Source organism: Protopterus annectens, chromosome 7.part0 (genome assembly GCF_019279795.1).
Source record: "Protopterus annectens isolate FY-2018-M chromosome 7.part0, PAN1.0, whole genome shotgun sequence".
NCBI classification, from domain to species: domain Eukaryota; kingdom Metazoa; phylum Chordata; order Ceratodontiformes; family Protopteridae; genus Protopterus; species Protopterus annectens.
The window spans coordinates 1565523525-1565543239 of NC_056739.1; the positions used below are offsets into that span (position 1 = coordinate 1565523525).

Genomic DNA, 19715 nt, shown 5'->3' on the forward strand with positions numbered 1-19715 from the left:
GCTAGAAAGAGGAATTAAGTATAAATAATTTTACATAAATGATAACATTTATTTTAAAGAAAGGAGATAAAGATGAAATAAAAAGACGGAGACCAATTACACTGATTGACACAGATTATAAAATTTTCATGAGAATGGTAATTAAAATACTACAATGTAAAATAGAAAGACTGTATGATCAGAATTTGGGAAGAAAGGAAAGGAGAGTCAAGACCTATTGTGGATAATAAAAGAAGTAATTGATAATATTAATAAAAAAGTGGAAACAAAAATCATGATAGGTGATGTCAGTAAAGCATATCATAATATTCAATATAAAGCATTATTGGAAATTTTACAAACATACAACATAAGTGAAAACATACTACAAGTAATTAAATCAGTATATGGAAAGAATGATGTGAAATTCACTGCAAATTGTTGGATTGGAGAAGAGATTTGAAAATAGAGTGTGGTATAAAATAAGGATGTCCTGCAAGCAGTATGATCTTTGCTATAATCATGAGCACAGTAGTAATGGAAATTAATAAAATGTCATGTAAGGGAGGATATAGAATGATGGAGGAGATACAGTTACCCATAACGTATGCTTATGCTGATGATATTGTAGAAATAGCATAAATAAAGTCTGAATGGAAAAAAGTAATAAAAAATTGAGTACACAGTTGAAGAAAATTGGTTTTAGCATAAATAAAGAGAAAAGCAAAGGATTTGATTATAAAGGTAAAATAGGACATATGGAATATAATGAAAAGAGTATGGATATTTTATGAATAGTATTTGGAAGAACAGAACATAGACATGAACAATGGGATAAAGTTATTAAAGGAATCAAATACATGATCATATTCTAGAAGACATATAGGGTTTCATATCCTGTTCTGTCTGTCCCGATATGTGCATTTAAGTCACCCATTATCAACACCAATTCATGTTGTCCTGCTTTATCTAGTAGGTCCTGCAACTGCTGTCTGAATGCACTCTTTTCCTCACTATCACAACCCTGCTGTGGGGCATAGGCAGAGATTATAAATACTGTCCTATCATTACACTGGAGTCTGATTGACATGAGTCTGTCATTAATTCTGATGATATCCCTCACTGACTTCTGAAGCCTCTGTCTCACCACAATTCCTACATCATTTCTAGCCTGTCCACCACCTGAGTAGTAGAGTCTGGATCCCAAGCCAAATGGCTTTGTTGCACTGCCCTTCCATCTCGTCTCTTGGATACATAGGATGTCCAGCCTCCTCCATATCATCATGTCATCCACTTCTAAGCTGCATCCTGCCAGTGAACCTACATTAAGCATAGCAAATCTCAGTTCATGTTTTGCAGGTTAGTTGGATTTATGTCCAGCTTTCACTCAACAGAGCTATCCCAGGTGACCCAGGCTGGGCAACTAGACACCAGCCAGCCAGTAGCCTATTGACCCAGGGCTGCTGGGCTTTTATGGCGGGCACACACTGGCCAATAAGGGCACATATACCCCTCCCACCATTAGCATAGGTCCCTGGCATGGGTCAGAGAGTAGGCTGGGTCCTCAACCCACTTATCACCGGTAAATACCCATGCCCATTTTTTTTTTTGACGACAGTCAACATGACCGAATCACCTAGAGCCATATTTTACACCATTGAGTGGCTAGCCCTGCCATGGCACGCAATTTGTGATCCATGTTCTCCTATCTTGAGGATACTGCACACCACAATAGATGCCCAAACTGGTTGGTCTTTTTACAGCTCTTCCCCCCCATTGGGCACCATGTAGAGTCTGTGCTGCTGCCCACAGCTCCATTCATTGGTGAGTTTGAGCTGGAAACACTCAGCATGTTTTTCGGGCATGGGAGAAACCCCATGGCGACACAGAGAAAACATGCAAACTCCAAACAGGCATTAGTCGGAGGTCAGGATCAAACCTTGTACCTTGTGCATTGGAGGCGAAGACCTTAACCACTAAGCCGTCTGGTCTCTATATGAGGACTGCCTGGGTCCACATGGGTGGAGCAATAGGAATAAAGAAGGAGAAGCCATTCTAGACTTCTGTCTGGCAAATGACTTGATAGTAGCCAACACATGGTTCAGAAAGAGAGACAGTCACAAGATCACATACAAAAGTAGCCAACATGCAACTCAGGTAGACTTCCTCCTAGTAAGGAAAAGGCACTGGGGTAGAATCCATGATTGCAAAGTCATCCCCAGTGAAACAGTCAGTTCACAGCATAAACCAGTAGTTGCCACAATCAGCTGCAAGCAGTGGTCAGAGAAGGCTCTAAGGTCAACAGAGACCAGGCTGAAGACCTGGAAGTTGACCGGAGAGAAAGTACAGCAGTTCAAGGAATTACTCAGGGCTCTAGCACCCCAAGAAGAGGAGGAAATAGGTGGAGTTGAAGAAGAGTGGCAGCGCCTAAAAACAGCATGTGTTAGGACTACAGAAAAGATATGTGGCTGAGCCAGGTATGGAGATAAGGTACATAAGGAAAGCTGGTGGTGGAATGCAGAAGTGCAGGAAGTAATCAAAAGAAAGAAGGAGTGCAGGAAGAAGTGGGAGATTGAAAAGACTGACCAAGCTAGGAAGGACTACTGGTTGGCTAACAAAGAAATTAAGAAAAAAGTCGCAATAGCAAAGAATAGGGCATCAGAGGCACTCTATCAGCTTCTGGAAAGTGACTCAGTAAGGGGCACAAAGAAACTATACCAGGTTGCAAGGCAAAGACAGAAAGATAAAGAAGATAGTCAGACACACTTCATAAGGGATTCCAGCAACAACCTGCTTACCAGCCCACAGGACATCAAAGGCAAATGGAAGGAGTATTTCCAGCAGCTTCTGAATGAAGAAAACCCCGCAGAAGCGGTACTGCCCCAGAAACAGCCTACAATGAGAGTAGAAGAGGAGCCCAGCTTAGAAGAAGTAAGAGCAGCACTAAGGAAAATGAAGTCAGGGAAAGCAGCAGGCTCAGATGAGGTCACAACAGATATGATAAAGATGCTGGGTGAGCTAGGGGAGAAATGGCTCCTGAGGGTACTAATTGCAGTGTGGAGAGAAAGTCGTATCCCAGATGACTGGAGAATAAGCATACTCATGCCAGTGTACAAGAACAAAGGGGACATCCACAACTGTGGACAGTACAGAGGCATCAAACTCCTACCACATTGCATGAAAGTTCTGGAGAGGGTGATTGATAAACGGATACGCAGAATAGTAGAATGTAAGATGGGAGATGAACAGTTCGGATTCAGATCAGGATGCAGCACAATTGACCCAATGTTTGCATTGAGACAGATACTTGAGAAGAAACTAGAGAAGAGGAGAGAGTCAAACTGGGCTTCCCTAGACTTGGAGAAAGTATATGACAAGGTCCCAAGAAAGCTGATCTGGGCAGTACTGCGGTGGTTTGAAGTCCCAGAAACATTGGTAGAATTAGTACAGGCTATGTACAAGGACCCAGTGATTCAAGTACGAACAGTGTTTGGCCTCAATGAGGGGTTCCCAGTGGGAGTGGGTGTACACCAGGGTTCAGCTCTGAGCCCACTACTGTTCATACTGGTAATGGACTACATCAGCAAACAGGTTGGAGGGGTAAGAGCAACAAAGCTGCTGTATGCAGACAATGTGGCAGTACAGGCAAACTCTGAGCTAGAACTTCAGCAAAGGATAGGAGAATGGAATGCAAATCTGAAGGCACATGGGATGAAACTAAGCACAGATAAGACAGTGGTAATGGCAGCAGATTGGGGAAATCAGAAGAAGTTGAGAATAGAGATAGATGGGAAGATAGTGGAACAGGTAAACAGCTTCAAGTATCTCGGAGGGGTGGTTGAGGAGAAGGGTAGTCTGAATGAAGAGGTCAAAGCTAGAATCAGAGGGGCTTCAGCCAACTGGCATAAAGTATCAGGTGTAGTCTATGACAGAAGAATGCCAAAGAAGCTGAAGAGTAAGGTGTACAAGACAGTGGTGCGACCAGTACTACTGTGTGGTACAGAAACCTGGGCAATAAAGGCAGAACAGTTGAAGAAGCTAGAGGTGATGGAAATGAAGTGCCTGAGAAAGGTGGTAGGATGCACACTGCGGGACAGGCAAAGAAATGAGGACATAAGAGCAGAAGCCAAAGTAGCTCCAATTGCAGAAAAGATCAAAGAGAACAGATTACGATGGTATGGGCACATGTGTAGAAAATCAGAAGACAATCTGGGGAGGAAGATTTGGGACAGACAGGAAGAAGGTAAGAGGAAGCGAGGGCATCCAGCAAAGAGGTGGATGGATTGTGTGAAAGAAGATTTGCGACAGTCAGGCATGAGTGTTGAAGAAGGCAGGAGAGTGGCAGTGAATCGAGAGAGTTGGCAACAGTTAATACAATACCCCGACCCCATGTAAATGGGAAAAAGGGGGATGATGATGATGATATAGGGTTTCATACAAAAAGAAAGCACATTTAATAAACACCATAATAATAGGTAAAAACATTTATATGATGCCATGAAATATGAAAAAGAAATTATGTAGACAATTGTTTCATTGTTTTGGTGGTCAAGAGGGGACACTGTTGGGGAATTTTGTATATAAAAGATGAACAAGGGTGATTGGGGCTGATAAATTTGATTCTGCATGCAGCCTCTTTAAGTATGTATAAAGTACTAAAAGGAATAATGGAAGATAATAAAGATTTGACAGAAACAATAATGTATTGTAAATATAGGGAAATTTGGGAAGAAATGGAAATAAACAAAGAAGTAAAAGTGTTATAAATGAAGACATAAAAGAATTTTACATTAAAATTGTATTATGGAAATTAAAAAAAATGTGATAGAAAAGAACAGAAAATAATAGTATGTTAACATTATGATATCCTTTTATTTGGTGGATCCATGGAAAGAGTTAGAGATAGATAAGAAGAAGGCAATAATGATGAGCTACAGAAAGTATAAAATAATGCAATGATTTGTTATGGAGGTTGCCCACAGGAAAATTACCAGTGAGAGAAAATATGCTATATAAGAGAAAACAAGATAGAATATGTAATAAATACAAAGAATTGGAAACTGCAGAACATGTTTTTTTAATGTGAGAGAATTGAAAAACTGGGGGGAAAAGTATTAAACATGATTTGATTAAAATGTATTTAAGTTTTGAAATGTTAAACATGTACATGATAGAGTATGGGTTTATGGGACAACTCACTACTGACTTGTCCAAAATGGAAATCACTTTAAAGGACAGGAAAATAAAAAAATTTCTTAGGGATGTAGGTGATTACGAGAGGGGTAAACCCTTTGATACATCTAAGAATGTTTCTTTTAGATTACCTAGAGATGAGAATAAGTATGATAAGAGGTCATCCACTCCCAAAAGAAAAAGGCCCAAATCTATTCTTAAGAAAAATTTTGGCTTTTCCAATGGTACCTCTGGTGAGGACACTTCTTCTAATACAGAAGGTGAACTTGATATACATTCTAGAGAGGGGTCACCTAAGGCCAAAAGGGATAATTCTTTACACCCTCCCAATTTAGATACAGACGAGGGGGGCGGAAGCATAAGAAACGAAACATCCAAACAAAGTCTGGAGGCACTTTTGAAAATTATGACACAACATTAATCTCTAATTTCAATGTCCATAACATTTCGTCTGTTGATTTGACTAATGCACAACTCAAATTATTAAACAAAGGGCTTAATTTTGTTCCTGGGTTCTTTGTCTCTGAACAATCTTTGGCTCAGGATGTGATAAACTTTTGCCGAATTTTGAATCTGAAGGTGTTCTTTGAGAATAATGTTTGTGATACATCTTGTGATACATCTTGTGATTTCAGGTTTAAAAAATCGACATTTAATCCACCTATGACACATCTAGTGGGGGTATTTCAGAAAAATGTCCTCCAGGATATACATTGTCATCTTAAGGACATTCCCATTTCTTACAATAATTTGTCTGTTGAAGAAATACTTAGTTTGGATGAGCTTATTAATAACAAAGATCTGGTGATTATTCAAGCTGACAAAGGTGGAGCGGTGGTGGTACTGGATAAGGCTGCTTATGACAGTGAGGCTATGAGGCAATTGGGTGACAAACAATATTATAGGCAGATGTTTTTGGATCCCTCACCCCACTTCCAGCGCCAAATTGGCCAGTTTCTGACTGAGGCAGTGGAGGAGGGTATCATTACACAATTCATTAAAGAACAATTAATGGTTGATTCACCTAAGAAACAATATTTATATTTGTTACCCAAGATCCATAAACATGCCATAAATCCACCAGGTCGACCCATTGTCTCTGGACATGGGTCCCTCACTGAACCATTGTCTGAATACCTAACCCAATATTTAAAACCACTATTGGGTTTTATTAGAGCTAGAATTCAAGACACCACCCAATTCTTGGACATTATTAACAATTCTCAACTTGAATCACATTGGCTATTATGCACTTTGGACATCACCTCTCTTTATACCAACATTCCACACTGGGCAGGTTTACAAGCGTTGGATTATTGGTTGGCTAGATCAGGTTTATACCAACCTGGATTTAATACATTTCTTGTATGCCTCACAGAACATGTTTTGTCTAGTAACGTTTTCTATTTTCAAAATCTTTGTTACTGGCAAACAAAAGGTACTGCTATGGGTGCATCTTTTGCACCCATATATGCAGATCTTTTCATGGCATATATAGAAGAAATTATTATCTATGATCACAATCATAATATCTATATGTGTGAGATGGACATTTGGCGTCGTTATCTGGATGACTGTTGGTTGGTGTGGAAAGCTGATGAACATTATCTTATGGAGTTTCTTGAATATCTTAACGATAACATATGGGGGATTGAATTTAAGTTGACCTGCCATGTGTCAAGGATAGTATTTCTTGATGTTGAAATTATCAGAAATCAGGATAACACTTTGTCAACTAGGATGTTCAGGAAATTTCCAGAATTCAATTCATTATTACATACTACCAGCTTCCACCCACAACATGTCATCCAGAATATACCCAAATCCCAATTTTTAAGAGCTAGAAGAATCTGTTCTAGCCAACAATCCTTTCTTGAGGCCCAGGATGATCTGACACACAGATTTATTAGGAGGGGTTATCGTCCAGGTACTGTGCATTTAGCCAAAAGATCTGTGTCTAATATAAACAGAGAGGATTTATTATAATACAGAGATAAGAACAATAATATTAAGCCACAACCCTTGCGTTTGGTGACTACGTATGGACGTAACACACAGGGTTTTAAAAATATTATACACAGACATTGGAATGTTCTTAAAGCTGATCACAAACTTAACTCTCTGCTTCCAGACAAATGTTCTTTTTCATTTAGAAGGGGACAGACCATCGGCTCTAAACTTAGTTATTATAAGAGAGTTGGTTTGGATTCTCCTGCTTCAACCCAGTTGTCTATTTCAGGCAAACCTATTGTTGGATGTATACCCTGTGGACATTGTTCTTTCTGTATTCGTGTTTCACGTACTAGTGAATTTAGCAGTAAAAACACTTCAGACGTTTTTGACATCAAATTTTGGGCCAATTGTAACACTGAGTGGGTCATCTATTTGGTGACCTGCAATTGTTCTGCTTTCTATGTTGGAAAGACCTCCAGGGCCTTTCGTCTTAGAATTTGTGAGCATTTGAGCGATATTAAAAATAAACGCACCAGCAATGCACTATATAAACATTGTTTAAAACATGCATCAGCATCTTTTAAATTTGTCATTATTGATTGCATTAAGGGGAGATGCAAAGATAAACAGTATTGGCAAAATACTTAGCTCCAAGGAGAGAAAATGGATTATAAAACTTGGAGCTTTGTTTTCACCTGGCCTTAATGACCAATTGTAACAATTGTTAATGCTGTGTTGTGATTGGTCTTTATGTATGGCTCACCTATATATATGGATGTGTTTTGATACTCTGACTTTTTACTTTGTATCTCACTGAAGAAGGCTCTGAGGAGCCGAAACCGGTCTGATGGTTTTGTAATTGTTTTGACAACATCAGAGTCTTAGGGGGATTTTTCTTCCCTATGGCAATAAATAATTTTTGGATGTGGCATTTGCCAACACTTGCTGGCGTTTTCTGTTTTTGATTTTCTCTTGTTTGGCCGTGCAAGGGTTCCACGGGCACCTGCTTCTTTTATGGGACAAGATCCCAGAATAAAGCTAAGAAAATGAACAAAATCATATTCTCTCCCAGATTTACTAATCTTCCCTGCAGGACTAATCTAGTCCTGCACAGAAGTGGCAGTTTAAGAGGACAACGGCAGCGCCCCGTGCATATAAATGAAGGGGCGCTGCCTGAGCTCCAAATCCTACACTGAGCGTGGATGAGTGCAGGGGGCGTGTCTGAGAGCAGAGCTCCCAGAATAAACATGCCCCTGCAAAGAAGAACAGAAGAAAGTGTAAATAAATGAGCGAGACCACTCACAGGTGTCCGCATATCCCCACCAACAGTCCACATGTGTTCAACTGCAATAGTACATTGAAATAAAATGAAGAAACCCCTGTATTATTTTTTTAAAACCCTGAGTACAGCTAACCATCTCTTAGCTATGGTTAAAGCAGCTAAAAAGGCTTAAGAGGTTAACAAGGAATATATATGCAAAAAGAACAGCACAGTAATAGTGTAGTGGTTAGAGCATCCGCCTAATGAGTAGGCATTCCCAGTTTGAGTCCCACTGCAGCACATATTATTTTGCAAGTGAAATCTGTATATGAACATATTTTTGCATCTTTTTGCCGTATAACCTACATAAGAACATTTAAATGTGAACTGGAGTACTGCATGAAATGCAAATGTGAAGTGTCAGTGTCATAATGAATAAGGCACTAGTAAGCAGGTTTAAGCACAAATAAGCAGTAGTAAGCATATATAAGCACTAGTAAGCATGTTTAAGTGCATTTGCGCAGGGGGTAAGCATTGCCTACACAGATTAAGCAAAGTAGAAGCTAAATGAGTGTAAGAAACTGTAACCGGAGGTTAGCAGTGCTTACCATCACGCAAACCTGTGCAAACCTGCTGACAACTGCTTTAAAGTGCCTTAATCACTCTGGATCCAACAGCCCATGTTCTGCCCAGCAACAAAATAAACTGCCTCGGCAAAGCTCAAACTCAGGATCCTACACACTATAGTCACAGTAGTTAGCCACTAAGCCAGCATAACAATAGATATGAATGAGGTATCAGCAAACTAATCCTCACCACAGGAAAATCAAACCTGGATACCAGACACATATATAACCTGTAATGAAGAATAAATCATTGGCAAATGGCAAATATAGTGCTAATTTACTATTAAACAATGGTAACTGCAGTGGAGCTCAAGTTAGTAAGTGTAAGCAATGTGTTAGGGAGCCAATTCAATCTGCCTAGTGGTATACCTCTTTAAGCAGTGCCGACCTTATGTAAGCAGGTGTGCCCATAGCTTAGCCTTTTCAAAACTGGCTAATCATGGGAAAGTGCAGGAAATTGGCCGTACTTAAACCCCACAGGCTGGAATACTTCTCATAACTAGTTTTAGCTTCCTACTGCAGGCAGAATGGCTGGTGTGGGTGAAGGCACTCAATTTAGAGTGGTGCGTAGGTAGCTCGATCTGGAGTATCAAGACTGGCTACGCCAGCTTGAGGGCCGAGTGACGCTATTAGAGAGTGAGCCTGCCTCTCCTACACAGCCCCCAGCACAGCCACCTTTGGGGCTGTGAATGTGCAGTGGTGACTGCCCATGGGTGGGGAACTCAGTCCCACTGTTTCCAGTTGGGGACTCATGGGCTTGCAACTTCAAAACACCCCCCCCCTGTCCAAGGTGTTCACCCCCCCACACATGTCATAAACTGGCCCTGTATGCGTCTTGTGTGTCTTGTCTGTTAACCTACCCAGCCTACCTTCCCAAATTTGGGGAGGGTGGCTTAATGGTTAAGGTGTTTACCTTACAAATGCAAGGTGCAGGGTTTGAGTCTCACAAGGGATAATTGGCTAGACTTAAAATGGCTCGCAAGGGCAGTTAGTTTAGTACAAACCTATAATCCTACACCTAGGAAATTCACTTTAATGAGCCGAAATAGCTCAGTTGGGAAAGCGTTAGACTGAAGATCTAAAGATCCCTGGTTCAGTCCCGGGTTTCGGCATGAAAACATTTGGGGTTGGGAGGGTGGCCTAATGGTTAAGGTGTTTGCCTTACAAACACAAGGAACAGGGTTTGAATCTCACAGGGGATAATTGGCCAGGCTTAAAATGTCTTGCAAGGGCAGTTAGCCTAGTACTAATCTATGAACCTATGAACTTAACCTAAATATACCTCGTACCCCTCCCCAACATCCCAATCCCACCTGAAAAAAAAAGGGGCAATCTGTTGCCACAAAAAAATCATGCCCCATACATAGCTGTCCATTTCGCACATGTGTCCACTGGACACATGTAATCCAGTCTAATTGGCATCACAACTTATTATTGTTTTCCTCACCCCTCTCCCAGGGGTTTGAGTGTCCAAATCCACCTCCAAATACAGTGTATATGCACAGCTGTTGCTGTAGAAGAAATGGGCAGCTATGGAACTTCACTACAGCCATCCTGCACATCCCTAGCTACTTTCCCTATTGTCTTTCCCTCTTTGTGCCCCTTTCTTCACCACTTTCCTATCAACCCCTTTTTCTTTTCTTTTAAAGGAAATAGCATGGGATTAAGCAGGAGTATGAACTTTTAAGCAGCAGTAGGTGGGATTAAGCCTGTTTACGCGGGTGTAAGCAATGCCTACATAATTTAAGCAATTCAGGAGCTAACTGAGTATAAGAAACGGTAACTGTAACTTAGCAGTGCTTACCGTCGAGCAAATCTGCGCAAACCCACTTAAAACTGCTCAAAAGTGCCTTAATCGCACTGCATCCAATGGCCCTTGTTCTGCCTAGCAACAAAATATGCAGCCTCTGCTAGGATCAAACCCAGGTACCTGCACACCATACCCAAAGTGATTGACCACTAAACCATCTCAGATATACAAACCCTTGATGTATTCACAAACATATTATTCAGCTCAGTCATTCAACAGTACAGAGAATATATTCCAGCATGTAGATGTATGTGTGAGTAAATATGTTAATGTCTATAAACTGTTACAACATATTGATATATATATATATATATATATATATATATATATATATATATATATATATATATATATATATATACACACACACACACACACACACACACACACACACACATATATATATATATATATATATATATATATATATATATATATATATATATATATATATATATATATATATATATATATATATATATGTCAGTAGATATATATATATATATATATATATATATATGTATATATACACATATATAGGTATATACAGACATACATCTGTAGATAATGGGGAAATAAAACATATATGTCCTCATGCAATGTTAATGGGGTTAAGAGGCCCCACACAATATACGTCAGGTACGAATAGGTATACCCCCCAGCCAAGCACGACCCCCCCTGTAATACAGTACCAAGTGTTGCAGATCCCGTAACCAGGACCAGACATGACATGGCCATCCCTAGGATACATATACACAGACACATATATGCAGATACAGATATATATATATATATATATATATATATATATATATATATATATATATATATATATATACATACATATATATGTAACTACAGATACACACACAGAGATTTGTACAGTAATATACATATGTAGTACGTGCACACAATATGGAGCAGCCAGTATTCCTACAGTCACCACCTTACCAACTGAAAACTGTATGAGCCACTCATATAAATGACATTTGTAGCCTGCAACATATACCCACAGAGATATCAAAGGGTATAACACCACACACAGGTGTGCATAAATGAATTTGAAAGCTTTATTTGTGTACTATGACACGTGTATATGCCATGTCATATAGCTGTTTAGACACTGACATCCATATGATCAGTGTAATGCAACTGTGAAATAGTTACACTAAGACAGTAGTCTGGAAAGTTGACATATGTTGCTGTCTTCAAGTAGTACATTAGTAATGACAGACTGGACCACAGTATACGAGACAATCAACTGTATATAATGCAGATGTATAGGTCAGCAACATCTATCTACACTGTGTACACCATCCCTAGGGGGTACAGACCCCAGATGACACAATGGGATGTATCTGTTACAAAACAAGGCATACCTGACACCATCACAATCACACTGGCAAACTGACCATCCCGTATGGCAGGAGGCAGTAGGCCTGCATTTTCCCAAGGTGGATTGTATGGTAAAGTACATCCAGATACCTTAAGGCAGCTTATCCCAGATACCCACACATGTTGTAACAGCCTAGGTTAGTCATGGTGCACCCCCACACACACTCACTAATACCGGGCTATATGCCACTGTTACATACACTGGCCTATGGAGTGCATTAGGGCACACATGTATTGTGTAGGTGAAACCCACACATATATGGCCCCAACACCCAGTATGTGTGGGGGACACAACAGCAGTGGAGTGATGGCAGGAATGACAGCATGACATACACACAGATCACTGCACAACGACCCCTGACAGCATGTCATATGTGCAAAGCCTGGTATGTAGGTGGAGGACAGAGGCTGGAACAGAGGCACATATGTGTAAAACTGTTGTCATACAGTAAACAAGATATGTATATGTGTACATATCTATATGGATATATGTATACTTATTTATACATATATGTTCACCGTGTGTCCTGCAAATGGAGAGAAGCCCTACCTCAGCCCCAATAGTCTCAACCATTCAGTGCAAGGGGATGTCACATCTGCAGTGCAGGTATATTTGTAGACTACTGCTACTGTAATAAGGATTGTCTTCACAGAAATGGTGTGTGTGGGAGGCCACATTTGCTGTCAACATGTGTGCCATTGGCTACTTACAGACATCCTAAGGTCATCATAGCACAGTACCACTGCTAGCACAGTAACGACCCTGTGGATTACGGTTGCGATATGGCCAAGGGTCAGTCCAGGGGTATACACAGAACCACTTCATGTAAGACATGTGGACCAGGCCTGTCAATGTGGATGTTAACAGCCATGTAGATGGGTCTAACACGTACATACTGGTATACATTTGCCCCCATAGGTTATGCATTCATACACCCCTGTCTGTCATGACACATAATAACCACTGGTACAGAGGTGCCATGGCCGCCTACTATCCACTAGTTACTGACATACATCTGAACAGCATCCCACTGCTTTGTCTGACATACATGACTGTTATGGTGGCCAGGCAGCAGTACATCTGGCAAGTATCTGGACATGTCATCTCACTGGATAAGTACAGTAAGCTGCTAGGCATGTAACAAAGCACAGTGTAGGCTACAGGCAAACTGACTCAACACTGGGCTACATCTCCTATGTGGGAATACACATGTACCTGCATAGACAGCAGGCTCTACAGGCCTGTCGCATCACAGAGTAACAGACACCTGTGTGAAAGTGCATAACCACAACTAATGTGAACATAGCCACAGCCACATATGGTAAGCTAGCAAACTGTTACAGTATATGGACTATCTGATGTACACCATCCTCATATGAGCCACTCACACAACAACCCTACATATACTGGGGCACTACACAGTGTGTTCCGATGGCTGTCTGTGGTTTTGGACATGTGTGTGTTCGCCCCTACAAACGTAAGCTGATAGGGTGACATACCGTGGAGCAGCATGTAACATCAGATAGAACAGGACCAAGAACAATAACATCTACCACACTCTCTACACAGGCCAAGGTACATATGCACTATACACACACTGTCGATAATTACCAGACTTATACATACCTCAGTACTGTACACACACCCACAGAATGCCCAGGCTATGTCCTCAAATATAACCCCTACTATACATAACATGTGTAGCAGTCTGATATCTCACTGACTTGTTATAAGATATGCTGCCAATGAGTATGGTGTACAGAACATATGCACCCCCTACTGCATGACATATGTACAAATGTTGACAGGGTTGTGGCTGGAGGCACAAACACAGGCCCAGTATTGATATGTTACTGTGATGACCTCATACATTTCCTGTCGTAACAGGGTTTGATGCAACATATGTCCTTTGAGGGATATGACGTCAGTAACTCTCCTGGCTGTCACCATCTACTGACTGCAATCCTCACACTACCTTCTGCAGTTGAGAGATAGGTGCTCTGTGGGTAACACAAGGAACAAGAGGCACCACACACTGCCCAGTCTGCAGATGACCCTACAGATGGGAATTCCTCATAACCATTGCACTGACATGACAAGTACTAAAACATGTAGGGCAGCCATATCCACACACACCCTGTCAAACCAATAGTACCCCAACTGCAGTATAGCAGCACTTACAGTCTGTAGTCAGGACAGGCACATCCCCCGCCTGTGTGTTGGCCTGTTTCCACAGTGTATGTTGTCTGAGGTAAGTCCCCATTACATCTGTGATGCTGTTTGCCGAGCAACAGATCTAGTTCCTGCTCACAGTGAATGAAAAGGCCCAACACCAACATGATGTTCCTAGATATTGGAGTGTGTTTCCATGCAACTGGCAATGGGAATGTTACCACAGCTGTTCCACATGCAATGAGCTAGAGGAGGGCTATAATCCATGCAGAGGCCATCAGACAACCACACAGCATTCTATAGTTATGTCCAAATTCTAATTGGCAATGCTCAGAAGTGCTCTGAGCTGCAACAGAATGGCATTACATAGACTGCTCCCACAGAATGTGCCAATATCCTGGCAGATTGATTTAGTGCCACATTCACCCCCTCTCACTACCCAAAGGGCCCATGTCAATACGAAAAGGGTTCCATTGCCCAGTAATCATGGCCACACAGGCAGAAAATACACTACCCACAGCTAAGAATACAGCATCCATGGGACCAGATGACATCCTGGGCTGTGTACTACATGAACTACAAAATGGAATGGCAACTCACCTAACTGTCATGTGTAATCATAGCCTTGCATCAGGCCTGGTGCCCACTGAGTGGCGCACAGCTGCAGTTATCCCACTCAACAAGGGAACATCCACCTGTGATCCCTGGAAGTACCGTCACAATCCATCTGATGAACCTGATCTGCATGGCCATGGAATGCATTATCAGGGATGTTTTGAATGCAGACATTGGCAACCCTCAAATACTGGACCCCATACAGATTAGGCTCATGGAGGGCCAGTCTTTTCTCCTGAAACTGATTGACTGCTTTGACACAGTCTGCATAGCTGTTGAAGAGGGTAAGGCAGTCCACAAAGCCTATGTGGACCTTACCAAGCCCTTCAACACCATCTCCCAGTCTGGAAACATAGATTAACATACTAATCTGGCCATACATCCCCATGCCACTCGATGGTTTGCCACATGGCTTACTGACAAAACCCAAACTGTAGATGTAACTGACTCCAAATCCATCCCCAGACAAGTGACATGTGGAGTACCTCAGGGTTCAGTCCTGGGACCACTGTTGTTTGGCATCTACATCTCTGAAGTAAAGGCCAACAATACGGGACTCTGGCTAACAAAGGTAACAGATGACTGCAAAATGGGAGTCATTATGAGCCTGACTGTACTGCATGATATGTTACTGATACCAGCCTGACATCATAGAGGTGAGATGGAGTACTGTTAACTTCTTGTGCCCTTGCCATGCAAGGTCCTGGTTTTGGGATCTGCATCAGTTGGTAGTGTGTTGCAGGGCAAACTTGTTTGGATGTGGGGGAGAATACCTATTCATGCATGACGTATGTTGTTTGGGCCTGCCAACCCCATTAATGGTGCATGTGGACATATATGTTTCTGCTATGTTCGCACTTTATCTATAGATGTATGTCCATATATAACTGTATAGACATAAATATCTGCTTACATATATATGTATGTATGTATATATATATATATATATATATATATATATATATATATATATATATATATATATATATACATATATCAATATGTTGCATCTGTTTAGACATTAATATATTTTCACACACACAGATATCTACATGTTGGAATTCATTCGTTGAATGACTGGGCTGGATGATATGTTTGTGAATACAGCAGGGTTATGTGTATCTGGCATGGTTTAGAAGTAAATCACTTTGGCTATGGTGTGCATGATCCTGGGATCGCGCCTAGCAGAGGTTGTTTATTTTGTTGGTTGGCAGAATAAGGGCCAATGGATACAGAGTGATTAAAGCACTTTAAAGCAGTTGTACACAGGTTTGCAATGGTTTGTGTGGAGGTAAGCACTGCTAAAGTCTGGTTACAGTTTCTTATACTCAGCTGCTGAATTGCTTAACCTGTGTAGGCATTGCTTAGCTATGCACAAACTCACGCAAACCTGCTTACAACTGCTTTAAACTGCCTTAATCACTGTGTATCCAATGGGCTGTGTTCTGCCCAGCAACAAAATAAACTGTTTTTGCAAGGCTCAAAGAAAGGACCCTGCACACCATAACCAAAGTGATTTACCACAAAGCCATGACAGACACAAAAAGATTTGATGTTTTCAGAAACATATCATCCAGTCCAGTCATGCAACAGTACAGAGAATGTATACCAACATCTAGATGTATGTGTGTGTACCTATATTAATATCTAAACAGATACTGCATATCTAGATATGTATACATATATATATATATATATATATATATATATATATATATATATATATATATATATATATACATATACATATATATATATTAATTTCTAAAACTGTATACATATTTATCAATATATATGCACATATATACATGCATATGCCTAAATTGACACATATATGTGTCTACACCTATATGTCTACATATACACAGCACATTACATATGTGTACACAGATATATAGCTATGTAGGTGTATACCGACATGGTGATATATATATTAGCAGATATAAAACTTTATATAGGTATATAAGGCCATACACCTGTAGATAGCAATGGCAGATTAACAAATACACATATGTCCCCATGCACCGTTAATGGGGTTAAGAGGCCCCACACACTATACTTCTTCTATGAATAGGTATCCCCCCCACAGCCAAACACATGGCTGGCCTTGATGTCACATGTATGGGTATGGCTTTGCACCCCAGCCTCTCAGCTAATTTACATCTGTTATCCCTGTATAGTTGACATTGTGATATAGTAGGGCCACCATAAAGGATATATGCAAAACCCCCTCCCCATTGCCCACAGGTGTCACACAATCACGCAGGATAGGAGTTACAAACACACACACACACACACACACATGCACAGACACACAGACACACACACACACACACACACATACACACACACACACACACACACACACACACACACACACACACACACACACACACACACACACACACACACCTGTCATGTCTGGGAGTTGAACCCCTCCCTAACTAGTTTATTACATTACAGCACTACACAGCTAGGACATTACTGAACTACTTTTTCCCCAAAGGTGCATTTCACATTGAATGACATCAACAGAATTACCAAAGACGGCCATTTCAGCTGTACTGCGAGTGACTAGCTTAAAATGCATTGCTCCCTACACGGACAGTGAGACACACACAAAACATCCACAACCAACATGTGTAGGTATAGAACCCCTGACCAAGGTCTATAGCACACTACAGTACAGAGCTGTTACAGGACGCACCACAGGAATTACTAGAGAAATCTTTCCCCAAAGGCGCTTTTCACAATGAATGACATCAGCAGGATTACCAAAGAAGGGCATTTCAGCTGTACTGCAGGCGACTAGCCTAAAATGCATTGCTCCCTACACAGACAGTGGGACACACACAAAACATCCATAACTGAAATGTGTGGGTACAGAACCCCTTACCAAGGACTACATCACACTACAGCATGAAGCAATTATAGGTCGCACCACAGGGATTACTTCAGATCTTTTTCCACAAAGTTGTTTTTCACAATGAATGACATCAGCAGGATTGCCAAATGAGGCATTCGGAATGTACTTTGAGTGAGTAGCCTATAATGCATTCCTCCATACACAGACATTGGAACACACACAAAACATCCAGAACTGCCATGGGCGGAGATGGAACCCTACCACAGTTCTAAATCACACTACAGCTGTACGCAGTTGCACGACATGCTACTGAGATTACTGAGCTACCACCTTCCCAGAGGTATATTTCTTGGTGGGTGACATCAGCAGCCTTGCCAAAGTTGATTATATGAATTCTAGGGAGTGTGAGTACCCTAAAAAGCATAATTCTTTACTCAGTGAAAGACAGACAGAGATACACAGATTCACACATGCATGCACAGTTGCCAAGTCTGGGGTTGAAACATCTACCTAACTACTTTATCACACTATAGCAGTACACAGTTACAGGACCTGCTTCGGAGATTACTGCATTATGAATTTCCCAGAGGTGTATTTCTAAGTGAGTGACATCAGCATCCTTGCCAAAGTTGAGTATATGAGTTGTATGGAGTGTGAGTAGCGTAAAATGCATTGTTCTCTACTCAGTCAGACACACACACACATTCACACGCAAACACAGTTGCCAAGTCTGGGGTGACAACATCTAGCTAACTACTTTATCACACTACAGCAGTACGCAGTTACAGGATGCACTATGGAGATTACCCGGCTATAATTTTCCAGAGGTGTATCTCTAGGTGAGTGACATCAGCAGCTTTGCCAAAGTTGAGTATATGAATTGTACGGAGTGTGAGTAGCCTAAAAAGCATTGCTCTCTACGCAGTCAGACACACAACCAAACAGATTCATACACAAGCACAGAGTTGCCAGATCTAGGATTAGAACATCTACTTAACTCCTTTATTACACTACAGCAGTACTCTGTTACAGGATGCACTATAGAGATTACTGGACTATTACTTTCCCAGAGGTGTATTTCTAGGTGAGTGACATCAGTAGCCTTGCCATAGTTGAGTATATGAATTGGACGGAGTGTGATAGCCTAAAAAGCATTTCTCTCTACACAGTCAGAGACAGACAGCCACACACACAAATGCACACTCATACAATTACCAAGTCTGGGGTTAGAACTACTACCTGACTAGTTACCACTACAGCAGTATGCAGTTATGGGATGCACCATGGAGATTACTGAGCTACAGCTCTCCTAAAGGTGTATTTCACATTGGGTGACCTCAGCAGGCTTGCCATAATACTGCTATGGGGAGGGCAGTGTGTGCATGGGCCATAACCCATTCATGTAGGGGTTGACATGCCACATGCAGGCACACACGGGGTCATATGTCACAGGTACGTTTATACAGCTACTAGATGACTACTTCCTTGTACAGTCATGTTGCACAGCTGGCACGTGCACCACATAGTCTGTCATGCTGACAGATACTGGTGGCTAGTATCTGCAGTGAGTGACATCTGCACCTCATGTGTTTGGGGCCCTTTGGCTGTGTGCTGGGTGGGACAGGCCCGGATGGCTCCTTGTCACAGTCACCCCCTTCCACACATCTATGTCCATCTACCTTTGTCTTATTATAGTGTGTTGTCCTTACATATGTGTCTGTATTCCTATCCACTGTGTGTGAGAGGCAGGAGTGGTGCATACTGACATGCGTCTGCACTAAGAAATGCAACTGCCAGATATGTCTGGTCCACTGGTGTTTGCAGACATGGCCTTCATGTGTTTA

At 41.2% G+C, this 19715-nt stretch overlaps 1 non-coding gene across 1 annotated transcript; it reads left to right on the forward strand.

Moving 5' to 3' along the window:
• Positions 1–10051: 10051 nt before the first annotated feature.
• On the forward strand, positions 10052–10124 carry TRNAF-GAA. The gene has a single exon. It is a non-coding gene; the product is annotated as a tRNA-Phe (tRNA).
• Positions 10125–19715: the final 9591 nt, after the last annotated feature.